The sequence below is a fragment of the Garra rufa genome, chromosome 20 (assembly GCF_049309525.1).
Source record: "Garra rufa chromosome 20, GarRuf1.0, whole genome shotgun sequence".
NCBI classification, from domain to species: Eukaryota; Metazoa; Chordata; class Actinopteri; order Cypriniformes; family Cyprinidae; genus Garra; species Garra rufa.
In genome coordinates this window covers 32,311,885-32,324,384 of record NC_133380.1, presented here as the reverse complement: position 1 = coordinate 32,324,384, position 12,500 = coordinate 32,311,885, and the positions used below count along the sequence as shown (strand labels likewise).

Sequence of the window (12,500 nt, the reverse complement as noted above, 5' to 3'; positions counted from 1 at the left end):
ATCTTCAGTCTAACGCTCTCCCAACTGAGCTATTTCGGCCACATCCACCTAGGGTTTGGTCTGCAGGGGTTTACGTGACACCACCCGTCGCTTTGAGAGAAGAGCAGAGACGAGCTAACAGAGAACAAAAGACGTTGGCCCGTACGGGGATCGAACCCGCGACCTTGGCGTTATTAGCACCACGCTCTAACCAACTGAGCTAACCGGCCTGGCTCCGGCCAGACGTCTGCCCAATTTCCCCAAAGTTTGCTGACTGCTCGTGGGCCCCTTAGCAGGCAGAAAAGCTTCAGGACAAAGCCTGACCACGGGCTCGTCCGGGATTTGAACCCGGGACCTCTCGCACCCAAAGCGAGAATCATACCCCTAGACCAACGAGGCACGCTCACGCAGCTGGCGCACCGCCGCCTGTCCTCGAGCGACGCTCTTCACGTGGCTTTGAATGCAGGGAGCATCCGGAAGTCTGCGCTTGTGGCAAAAAGCACCTCGATTTCTGAGAAACTTGTTTCTGCCCTGCTCTACTCACCCTGTTACGGTCCTCAGGGGTGCAGACTTACTTGACCGCAACAGTCACTTCTGATACAGGATCACAATCTTGTGAAAGCCAAGTGGATCGTTTGTAATAAAGCAACAACAACAAGAAAGCCCAAAAAACAACATTAAAAACACTGAATGAAACAAGCAAGCATTAGAAGAAATGAGTCTAAAAACAAACAAGTTGGCGGCGATCATAATAACCAAAAGCAAAGAAGACAAATAGCAACAACAAAAGAAAGAAAAAATTAACTGCAATGGAAGAAATGACACACCTCGAGACAAGGTCAAAGGCAAAGGAATGAAAGTGGGCCTTTGAATGGATTCAATAATGGTGGTGGACCTAACAGGGAGAAGATTCTGCCTTCTGCGGCCAGGGGAATTAGCTCAAATGGTAGAGCGCTCGCTTAGCATGCGAGAGGTAGCGGGATCGATGCCCGCATTCTCCAAAGGGCTCCTGCCCTTTTAACCATTACACCATGGAACCTTGACGAGAGAGGCCGCTGCTCAGAGGAAAGCAAAGAAGAAGTGGCTTACGGCTCACCAGCAACAAAAATAAAGTTGAGCCTTTTTTGTTTTTATCTGCCGCAAGAAGGCACGTAGGTTCCACCGAGATTTGAACTCGGATCGCTGGATTCAAAGTCCAGAGTGCTAACCGTTACACCATGGAACCACGAGCGCCTCTTTGACAGCTGACCTGGAGGTAGATAGTGTTGCGGCTAGGGGGAACCAGTCAGAGCGAGGGGTTGTATCCCAGTGAGTTTTGGTCACTGGCCACCCTCGACCAAAAGAAAGCTGCATCTGCCGAAACCCGGGATTGAACCAGGGACCTTTAGATCTTCAGTCTAACGCTCTCCCAACTGAGCTATTTCGGCCACATCCACCTAAGGTTTGGTCTGCAGGGGTTTACGTGACACCACCCGTCGCTTTGAGAGAAGAGCAGAGACGAGCTAACAGAGAACAAAAGACGTTGGCCCGTACGGGGATCGAACCCGCGACCTTGGCGTTATTAGCACCACGCTCTAACCAACTGAGCTAACCGGCCTGTCTCCGGCCAGATGTCTGCCCAATTTCCCCAAAGTTTGCTGACTGCTCGTGGGCCCCTTAGCAGGCAGAAAAGCTTCAGGACCAAGCCTGACCACGGGCTCGTCCGGGATTTGAACCCGGGACCTCTCGCACCCAAAGCGAGAATCATACCCCTAGACCAACGAGCCACGCTCACGCAGCTGGCGCACCGCCGCCTGCCCTCGAGCGACGCTCTTCACGTGGCTTTGAATGCAGGGAGCATCCGGAAGTCTGCGCTTGTGGCAAAAAGCACCTCGATTTCTGAGAAACTTGTTTCTGCCCTGCTCTACTCACCCTGTTACGGTCCTCAGGGGTGCAGACTTACTTGACCGCAACAGTCACTTCTGATACAGGATCACAATCTTGTGAAAGCCAAGTGGATCGTTTGTAATAAAGCAACAACAACAAGAAAGCCCAAAAAACAACATTAAAAACACTGAATGAAACAAGCAAGCATTAGAAGAAATGAGTCTAAAAACAAACAAGTTGGCGGCGATCATAATAACCAAAAGCAAAGAAGACAAATAGCAACAACAAAAGAAAGAAAAAATTAACTGCAATGGAAGAAATGACACACCTCGAGACAAGGTCAAAGGCAAAGGAATGAAAGTGGGCCTTTGAATGGATTCAATAATGGTGGTGGACCTAACAGGGAGAAGATTCTGCCTTCTGCGGCCAGGGGAATTAGCTCAAATGGTAGAGCGCTCGCTTAGCATAAGAAGGAGCCCAATCTTTGAGCCCCCCCTCGCAAGCGAAAAAGACGCGAAAACGCAAGTGTGCCGACAAGTTTCCCCTGCAACAATATTCGGGCAATATTCCTGTGTGGTATGGATGAGTTTTAGTTACATGTGAAACACGTCACCCTCGGCGGGCTGGATTCGAACCCGCGGTCTGCGCGACTGAGTCGAAGTCCCGTTCTGAATCAAATGATTCGCGAATTGCGAAACTTGATCCGGTTGGAGCGATTCGAAACAGTGAATCATCACGTTGACACTTTACGTCGTATTAAAAACACGCCCCATCCCACCTTGTTTTTATTTTAATTTTATTTTTTACAAATCTCGCCCTAGACATAACATTATATTGATTGATATTTATTAATTTGTGTATGTTATTTTTAAAAGGCATATTACATGTTTATGTTTATGGTTAAATACGCGATCCGATTGGAGCAAATCGACACGTTGACAGTTTCCGTCGTATTAAAACACGCCCCCATCCCCACCTGCTTTTTCCACAAATCGCGCCCTAGACATACCAATATGTTGATTGATATATATATATTTTTTTGAAAATAATTTTTGGGTAAATATGTATAAACATATATGTATATGATATATGTTTATGGTTAAATAAAACGAATTAAAATGTTTCAGTAGTTGATTTTATGTTTTATGTTAATTATGTTTATAATATTTTTTAAAAGGCATATTACATGTTTATGTTAAAATTAATGAATAAAATGTTTTCTCAAAGATTATTATTTTTTTGTATATGTGGGACATGATTTGATGGATATCATTTATCAGATTTAATTTATCTGATCAAAAGACACTTTAAATGTTCAAATGTAAAATGTTTAATTTACATGAACATAATATACATACACATAATATATACAGAAAAGATATAATTTATTGAGGAGGATACAGTATTGAGGGGTATACAGGACAATATGAAAAAGTGGGCCCATGTAATATATTCAAAATATATACAAAAAAGACATATTTATTATATTTATTGAGGGGTATACATGACAATATGAAGGAGTGGGCCCATGTAATAAAAACAAAATATATACAGGAACGATATTATTTATTGAGGAACATACCAGACAATATGAAAGAGAGGGCCCATGTAATATAAACAAAATATATACATTAAAAGATATTTATTAAGGAAGATTCCGGAAAATGGGAAAGAGTGGGCCCATGTAAAATACAAAATATATACAGAAAATACATTATTCATTGAGGAGGATACCGAACAATGTGAAAGAGTGGGCCCATGTAATATATACAAAATAGATACAGAAAACATTATTTTTTTGAGGAGAATACAGTATTGAGGATGATACTGAACAGTATAAAAGAGTGGGCACATGTAAACAAAATATATACAGAAAAGATTGTCTTTATTGAGGAGGTTTATGTAGCTGGCGCTGTTCTGCCAACCATTCATCGAAAGATTTGCCATTTGAGGCACTCGGGCAAAATGTGGCATTGCCATACCGACTATGGCCAAACTCTTTCGTTTTGGGCTGCCCACATTTGCTGCATTTGTTAAAAGTAACCCCTCGCACATACTTTCTCTTGTGTACTCCACTTTCCTCCTCCAGGGCCCGTCGACGCCTGTTCCTCTGGGTGTAACGGGACACAGGAGCATCAGACGCAGGAGCAGGTGGAGCTGGGCCTGCACTCAATGTTGAAGGACCAGAAGAGGGAATCACCACTGACACAGTCATGTCCGGGTTAAGGACTAGTGTGCCTAACAATGACCCAGGTGCTGAAATGGGCTGCACTACTTCTGATGCTGTGGGGGCAGGTGCAATGGGGCACTGTGTGGTGGTGGTAGCAGCGGGCCGTCGACCTGGTCGCAGGATCGGAGCCTGTCCTTCCCGATTTGGCGGAAGGATAAATGGATGTTTTGGCCCTGATGTCGATGGTGCTTCATCCAATTTTTCCCTTGGCAGAGGAAGCTGCGCATCGGCCACAGCAATTGGGTCAGGTGAAGTCAGTCCCTGAGCGAGGACACTCATTTCCTGATTCTTCTGCCGCCGCTGAAACCTGACAATAAATTACTTGTATTATAAATATGTTTTAAGAAGTATTCATTTAATTTGAAGCATATAATGTGCCTTGCTTACCACTGAATGAGTGTCTTCTGGTTTAGCTCAAACAGCTGGATCATGGTTTCATCCATCAGCCTTGGACTGTTAAGCACCAGCTCTCGGATGTGGTGGTAATCGGTGAGGATTTTAGACCACCTGGGGGTGCAAACTCCAGCCTTCTTGGTCGGCGACTTGTGTAAAGCGCACAGCTTTGTACAAATTGCCTCAACCAAGCGACTGGTGTTGGGCCACTGTGCTGGACCCCCAGGATGTCCAATCAGACACCGTTTAACACTCTCCACACCCGGTGTGACTCCGGTCCGCTTCGGTGCTTTAAAGCGCCCATGTGTCAGCTGAGGCTGATGTCGAGGCTGATAGTTGACCCGCTGTTTGTCAGAGTCAGGGAGAGCTGTCCACAGCTGGATGACCTCTGTCACCTGCAGGTCAGTGAGGTAAGGAGCCTCACGAAATCCCACCAGGTAACCAGCCAGTTCCTGGACCTTGTCCCACCCAGCGATGCCATCGGGTCCAATGACTGCTCCCTAGTAAATGCAGATTTATGGTAATATAAGTGGAATAAAATGATATTGAAATTAAATAAAGCCCTTAAAGTGTCTTACCTGAGCCTCGTCGGAGAGACTGCCTTCAGTGTCGGACGGCTGTGACAGCACTGAAGGGGCAGGGGCAAGATGCTGTCCTTCTCCGCCAGATGATGCGGACGGCTCAGCCGGTGATGCCGGGGACTGAGGCAGAGGCAAAGATGAGGGGCTGTTTTTAAGATCACGGCAGGGGTCATCCTCATACAGCACTGGAACTGTGATGTCCTCCGTGATCTCTTCGTCAAACCCCTCATCTTGCAGGTCCTGGTCATCAACTGCCTCCACCAGCCTGTCTTCCTCCTCTGGGTTCTGGAGCACTGGAGTCAGTGTTTTGCCAGTCTGGCTGTAAAGGTACTCCATTCCCAGCAATTCACCTACAAGAATAAAATGGGAAAAAAGAAAGTGTTCTTAACATTTTGTCTAATACATTAAAGGCTAAATAGATAAAATAGTACAATACATAAATGTGATCTCCCTGTTCATCCATGAATTTTTATGTTTTGCAAAAATAATTCAAATGATCTATAAAAAAAAAACATGAATGAATGAATTCTTGCCTGTATATGCTCCAGGAGGGCGATAGCGCTCATCCCAGGGCTTCCCGAAGACAGCTTGGCTAAGCCGGTCCACAGCCTCCCTCATGGCACAGCCATATGTCCGGATGGAGGATGCTCCTTTTATGGCGTCTTCCATCCGGTCATCATTCCAACGCATCAAGCCCTCAAGGAGATACGCTTGAAAATGCGCATCACTGGCACTGGTTCCTAAAAATTAAATAAACAAAAAAGTTTTGTACTTCACATGAGGTGCTATGAGGTAACTGGTTACATGTAATAGAGTTACATAATTACAATACAATTACACAACACATGCATGTATATATTTAAGAAAAATATATGTATATATATTAAATATATTTATATATAATATAAATTATATAATAAATATATACATGTAATTATTTTCAAATGTGTGTCTTTATTTATACATAATAAACACATATATTACACATATATTATATAAACAACTTTTGAATGTGAGTAATCGCAATTTAAATTACATTAAAAATTATAGCTACTAGTGACTTGTCAGGCAATACAGCTTTGTTAATGCTTATGACATCAGAAAAGAACTGTAGTATTACTGTAGAGTGTGACATTTATTCATGTGACATTACTTTAAAGTAATGGAAGCAGTTATAGTGCTTATATTTTTGACAAAAAAAATTGTAATCCGTATGTATGTAATACCTGGAATAAAACGGTTTAGGTGGAGGTGGAAAGACTCCAAGGAGGTAGAGCCACGGGCACACCTGTAGCAGCACAGCTCCACACCGCCCTTCTTCAGTGTCCCCTTCTTCATGTACAGCGGAAAGTTCTCTGGGTCTTGGATACACGGAACGTGCTTCCGCTGTTCCTTCCATATCTGCTGGATCCGTTCGTGATTCAGCAGAGGAACTCCCAGAGTGTCCTTCCCGTCCGCACTGTCGAACAGATCAATCAGTGACCCGATCAATCTGGTGGTCTCCTCCACCCCCCTGGTCCTCCTCCGGCAGTGCAGTGCCAACTCTCTCCGGGTAATGCGAGCACTGACCGCCCTTTCTGAGATGTGGCCAGTCTTCTTTGCCGCCAGCTCACCCTCCTTTGCACTGCGAAGTGCAGCCACATCCTCTGGATCCCACTGAAAGATGCACGTGGACAGACGGGCCATGAAGATCCCATAGAGTGGATGAGCCTCTGTCGTGACACCTGCAGCAAATCGCCGCATGAAATGCCAGATGTCGAGGCGCACTTCAAGCTCGACCCACTCCGAGAACATCATCTTCACCTGACACTGGCCATGCTGACTGCAGCAATCTCTGTCCACGTACATCACTTTTGGGGCTGCCTCTCCTGCGTCCCGGTAGCGCTTCATCAGGCCAGCTGCCATGTGGTCCAGTCCATGTCCCTCGGCGGCTGTAAGCACAGAGACGAGGACTTGGCCGTGTTCATTCCCCACATTTGTACACCAGGCAGCTGTACCTGAAGCAGCACCTGCGAGTTTCTTTGTGACCTATTGGGAAAAATAAAAGGGTGACAAAACTGTATTCATTGTGAATGCACATATATCCATATCTGGCAAATTTCTGGATATAAACAGGACTGTGATACCTTTTTAGTGGAGTCCATCTTGAGAACAGAGCCAAAGACGGATGTTATTTTGGCTTTGACCTCATGCAGTCGCCACAGAACATCTCTGGCGTACACGGCTAAGAGCCACTTAGGCTTAGGCAGGGCAGGTAAAAGGGGAGGCTCAGCAAATACAGGAGGCTGCACAAGGGAGGACCTTGTGAACGGTTCGCAGGCAGTCAGGTACTGCAGAACACGCTGTGTCCATGCCTCACTGTGCTGTTCCGTCAGCTTCTTGTACAGCTGAGTCACACTGTTGCCCAGTGTCCTCTCCCTCATCATCCTCAGCACCCGGTTGTCACATGAGTATCTAAGGAAACAACAATATAATCATGCAAATGCTTTGGTTGTAGAAAAAAACACACAAGATAAAAGTGCCTAATAATGAATGATTGTCATTATGAATTACCTGTATGTCAGCAAAGCTGGAAACTGACTGCGGTGGCCCATATCCAGCTGCCCTAAGATGTCCTCGGACCAGGCAGGATACTTCTTTTTGCAGCCTTTGCACTCCAGATACTCAGTGGCAAGGTCATACCACCCGTCGATGTCCAAAACCTTGCGCACGGTGCGGTAAAGTCCTGCTGCTGTTAGCCTGTGCCTACCACAGTCTGGGCGAACACAGACAAGAGGAAATAACCACATCTTCAGCGGCATCCACAAGAAAAGGGGCCGACAGAAGAAGAGGTCTGGTGAGGCGGGTGGCTGACTGTTAATTAAAGGGGGCTGAGGAGGATACCACCAAAGCTTCAGCTGGGACACTAGTTCTGGCTTGCCGGTTCGTGGGTTGGCCTTAAATAGTGTGTTCCGGATCCACTCATGCTGGAAAGGTGGAAGATGATCTTTCCAGTGGCCTGGGAGCTCAGCTGGTGGCTGATGATGTGGAGGATCTGGTGTTTTTGCTGTTTCCGCCAATGGAGACGGACCGGCACAGGACTCTGAGTAAACAGTAACAAAAACAATATAAGTATGACCGTTGGATTTGATAGTACTACGCCAGAAAAGCAGCCCACAAGCAGCCTACGAAGCAGTAATTTTGGAGGAGTGTTAATAATCGTTTTGAATATATTAAGGCATAACAGTGAAGAAAATAGTACTAGTGTTAAGAAGCAAAGAACACAGCGTACACTTTATTGATGTAAGAAAAATGGAATTAGTACAGTTCTTTGAGAATGAGAATCTGTTGTGATTAAATAAGGAAAATGAGGTGTGATGAATTCAGTAATGATGCCCACAGACATGAAGCATGCACACATATACAATAAGGAAAAACTGTTCTTCTCATCATAAGAACAATGACTCTCCACCATCCTGTCTGCTCAGGGGGAGCTAAAGAGTGAGTGAGAGAGAATAGCAAGCAGTGTGAGAAAGTTATCTAGTGATTGTTTAACAACGGATAAGTTTAGAAACGCAAATAAATACACTGACACCTTTGGACATCCTTAACCTTTTGAAGAAATCCCACTTGAGGCATGATGTGACATAATTCTGTATTGTAAACAAAAATATTAAAAAAATTTGATTTTTATTTTTAATGCTTCCCATTGTATTTTCACAAAACATTCTTATAACATTTGTATTTGTGTCATATGCCACACCTGTATTCAGCTGTGCTTCACATTGTGATGCAGCAAATACCAGCTCCTCATCATCATCTTCAGCAGTGGAAACGGAAGTGCCTGGAGCACAAATGTTACAACTATTACTGTGACCAATACACAGAGACAAGTGTATGTAAGGTGGTGCTTACGTACCTGTAGCGAAAAGCTGTCTTCGGGCCAAAGTTTCTGCTGCTGGAGAAGGTAAAGTAGACTGCACTAATGGATCTGGAAACAGCAAGTGGACAGGTTTGCCATAACAATAAATGAATACGTGTACAATTTCTGTAGGGAAAACGTAATATTCACACTCCTACTCACAGTGTTTAACTGGTGACACGAGTTTTTTCGCCAGCTGTGAAGGAGACAAATGTTTGCCATGCGCCAACAGCGCTTTCACAGTGGCGGTCCGCTGTACACCAGTTCGGATGGCTGCAGGTGGAGGTGCAGAGGTACTGGAGGCTGCGGCTGGAGGTACAGAGGCACTGGAGGTTGCAGGTGGACGTGCAGGACGTACACTGGTGCCCACAGCAGAAGCCTGCCTTTTCAGGACATATGTCTTGAAAATGGCCATGTTGGTGTTTGGCCTGGCATCGGCCTTAACCAGGTACCTGATGAGGGCTTGGGCCTCCTTGCTTTGGTCCTCATAAACTTCCTTCATGGACCGGCCCTGGAAGTCACCAAACTCCACCATCAAGCAGCCCTGGTCTCCAGATGCTCGGGCTTCTGCTTGCATTTCCTGCTTCCTCTCATACTTCTCCACTTCTTCAGCCATCTCTCTGATATGAGAAGTGTACTGTAGGAAGAGCTGTTTATTTTCGGACAGGGGGGTTGTCTGCGCTGTCTCCTTGGAAATGCTGAGCACCAAATACACTGCGTACCCCAGAGAGTTTTCCAGGAGCCATCTAAATCTCTGGCCCTGGTACTTCCCAAACTGAAGTTTGCAGTGAGCCAGTACTAAAAACTGGTCACTGGGGTCTCCACCGTTTGTGCTGACAAAAGAACGGGCCTCTGCCAGCACCTGCTCCTTGGGTTTGGCCCTTCCCGACTCCATATTTTCAAGGCGCTTCGCCTCCTCCGATGGCGCCATGAGGAGCCGGCACGATGTTGCCGATTGGCGGCGAAAAAAGGGGTAAGCATACATTTTCTGTAATGAAGATCAGAAAGAGACTATTACCTCTAGCAAACTGAAAGATACCTATATGTTAAGTGTGTAATGATAATTTACCAAGCTACATGTAAACCATATTACTGTGGTAATAAACATGGACAGGAATCTGATATATGTACAAATATATGTAAAGTCAAATATGAAGTCTGAAATTTCCTTCTAGTAATAATTCTAGGCTCGGAGGAGGTCACTAGTATTATTACCAAATATAAGTAATATATATATAAGCAGAGCTGGGTAGTAACTGATTACATGTTATTTCATCTGAATTACATAACCAGAATCCAAAAATTAAGTACCTGTATTTAGATTAAAAAATATATATATTTTAAAATATTCCGAATCAGACTAAAGTTACTTTTTTTTATGCATTATATGATTTTATTTTAATTTAAATTTAATTTTTTTTTACACAATGACATTAAATTATTCCTAACTGATATATACTTCCTAATTCCTCTTTTTGATCTTTTAAATTTCTTTTCTAAAACAGCCTACTGCTTATATTCATAAAAAAAAGTCTTCCAGTTTTGTGGACACTCACACAAAGACCAGTCACTAGTCAGGTGGAGATACAGCATTTGACCACTGATTTACAAAAATCATTTCAGGTTTGCATAAAGTGTTTCAACATTGCATCAACTACTGATAAACACATTCATTTTTATTTGAAAGATCACACTGTAGATATTTTTAACCACCTTCAACAAAGGCTTTTGTCTTTCAAACACATTATCATGCACACATTTTAACTAATATATTTAATTAACATACTTAAATTGAATATTTTAATAATTATCACATTTTCATGTTCATTGGTCCTCTGATGAGGTTATGGTCACAAGACATGCAGGTAAACAAAAAGAATATATATCATTTTTGTGCATTTTTAATTGATTTTAAAATGATTTACTTTAATTTATTATTTTTATGGTTTAATTAATTAGTAGTTTTTTATTTAACTCCCTGCAGTTATTTCACAAACATGTGTTAAATGCACTTAGTGTTGTTAATAACAACAAATACAATCTATTTTCTTATTCTTTTTTTCAAGATTACCCTGTTTAAATCAATGTGATAAACAAGTTAGGTCAAAAGTAATCTAAAAGTAACGTAAAAGTAGTCTGACTAACTTATATTACCTAAAATGTGTAATGTAACTGTTAATGGTTTAAATAACTAACTACAATTTGTCTTGTAACTTGGAATTAGTAACGAATTAACTTACAGTCATTACAGTTACAGTAAGTAAGTTACCCAGCTCTCTGTCTCTCTACATATATAAGTAAATAAATATTTTAATATTAGTATTCTTTTCTTCGCACACAATACACACATAGTAATGTAGGCTAATTAGGACTGTCGATGATTTTAACCTATCTGATCAGTAGCGACATGTTTTGTTCTGTATTTATCATTTAAAAAGTTACAGGTTCGCAAATACTTCAGAAAACGTGTGCTATACATGCATTGGCACGTTCTATTTTCCAAAAATACACACTATTTATGAACAAATAACGATATTAAATTATATTTAAAAATGAAGTACACCTTAGCCTTACCTATTGCAAAGATCGATGACAATAATAAACGGTCGCAGCGATTGGTCAAAAGTGAGCCACGGGAGAGTAACGCGATTGGTCAAAAGTGAGCCACGGGAGAGAAACGCGATTGATCAAAAGTAAGCCCCAGAGAGAAACGCGATTGGTCAAAAGTAAGCCCAGGAGAGAAACGTGATTGGTCAAAAGTAAGCCCAGGAGAGAAACGTGATTGGTCAAAAGTAAGCCCAGGAGAGAAACGTGATTGGTCAAAAGTAAGCCCAGGAAAGAAACGCGATTGGCTCATGTGGGCTTACTTTGGGCTTACTTTGGCTCAATCGGTGGGATGCAGTAGGCGCAAGCGAGAGGTAGCGGGATCGATGCCCGCATTCTCCAAAGGGCTCCTGCCCTTTTACGCGCACGTCCCCAAGGAGACAGACTGCGCTTTTTGCGGTGCGAAACGTACCCTCGCAGTTGCGTGAGCCTTTGGGGCCCACTGCTGTCAAAACAATTTCTCAGAACGGGCCCTGCGCACATTCGTGGCAAAAGCAGGTCCCACCGAGATTTGAACTCGGATCGCTGGATTCAGAGTCCAGAGTGCTAACCATTACACCATGGAACCTTGACAAGAGAGGCCGCTGCTCAGAGGAAAGCAAAGAAGAAGTCGCTTACGGCTCACCAGCAACAAAAATAAATTTGAGCCTTTTTTGTTTTTATCTGCCGCAAGAAGGCACGTAGGTTCCACCGAGATTTGAACTCGGATCGCTGGATTCAAAGTCCAGAGTGCTTACCGTTACACCATGGAACCACGAGCGCCTGGAGGTAGATAGTGTTGCGGCTAGGGGGAACCAGTCAGAGCGAGGGGTTGTATCCCAGTGAGTTTTGGTCACTGGCCACCCTCGACCAAAAGACAAAAGAAAGCTGCATCTGCCGAAACCCGGGATTGAACCAGGGACCTTTAGATCTTCAGTCTAACGCTCTCCCAACTGAGCTATTTCGG

At 43.7% G+C, this 12,500-nt stretch overlaps 11 non-coding genes across 11 annotated transcripts in view; 1 reads left to right on the top strand and 10 right to left on the bottom strand.

Moving 5' to 3' along the window:
- The window catches only part of trnaf-gaa (transfer RNA phenylalanine (anticodon GAA)), a 73-nt gene extending 34 nt beyond the window's left edge, over positions 1-39 (bottom strand). Inside the window, exon 1 of the tRNA in view lies at positions 1-39. This exon is cut by the window's left edge and continues 34 nt beyond it. This is a non-coding gene — a tRNA (tRNA-Phe).
- A 96-nt stretch (positions 40-135) lies between these two features.
- On the bottom strand, positions 136-209 carry trnai-aau (transfer RNA isoleucine (anticodon AAU)). Its single transcript has one exon. It is a non-coding gene; the product is annotated as a tRNA-Ile (tRNA).
- A 97-nt stretch (positions 210-306) lies between these two features.
- trnap-ugg (transfer RNA proline (anticodon UGG)) lies at positions 307-378 on the bottom strand. The gene has a single exon. It is a non-coding gene; the product is annotated as a tRNA-Pro (tRNA).
- A 529-nt stretch (positions 379-907) lies between these two features.
- Positions 908-980, top strand: trnaa-agc (transfer RNA alanine (anticodon AGC)). Its single transcript has one exon. It is a non-coding gene; the product is annotated as a tRNA-Ala (tRNA).
- A 152-nt stretch (positions 981-1,132) lies between these two features.
- trnaq-uug (transfer RNA glutamine (anticodon UUG)) lies at positions 1,133-1,204 on the bottom strand. The gene has a single exon. It is a non-coding gene; the product is annotated as a tRNA-Gln (tRNA).
- Positions 1,205-1,333: 129 nt separating this feature from the next.
- On the bottom strand, positions 1,334-1,406 carry trnaf-gaa (transfer RNA phenylalanine (anticodon GAA)). The gene has a single exon. It is a non-coding gene; the product is annotated as a tRNA-Phe (tRNA).
- A 96-nt stretch (positions 1,407-1,502) lies between these two features.
- trnai-aau (transfer RNA isoleucine (anticodon AAU)) lies at positions 1,503-1,576 on the bottom strand. The gene has a single exon. It is a non-coding gene; the product is annotated as a tRNA-Ile (tRNA).
- A 97-nt stretch (positions 1,577-1,673) lies between these two features.
- Positions 1,674-1,745, bottom strand: trnap-ugg (transfer RNA proline (anticodon UGG)). The gene has a single exon. It is a non-coding gene; the product is annotated as a tRNA-Pro (tRNA).
- A 10,305-nt stretch (positions 1,746-12,050) lies between these two features.
- trnaq-cug (transfer RNA glutamine (anticodon CUG)) lies at positions 12,051-12,122 on the bottom strand. Its single transcript has one exon. It is a non-coding gene; the product is annotated as a tRNA-Gln (tRNA).
- Positions 12,123-12,236: 114 nt separating this feature from the next.
- On the bottom strand, positions 12,237-12,308 carry trnaq-uug (transfer RNA glutamine (anticodon UUG)). The gene has a single exon. It is a non-coding gene; the product is annotated as a tRNA-Gln (tRNA).
- A 120-nt stretch (positions 12,309-12,428) lies between these two features.
- Positions 12,429-12,500, bottom strand: part of trnaf-gaa (transfer RNA phenylalanine (anticodon GAA)) — a 73-nt gene continuing 1 nt past the window's right edge. The window contains exon 1 of the tRNA in view: positions 12,429-12,500. This exon is cut by the window's right edge and continues 1 nt beyond it. This is a non-coding gene — a tRNA (tRNA-Phe).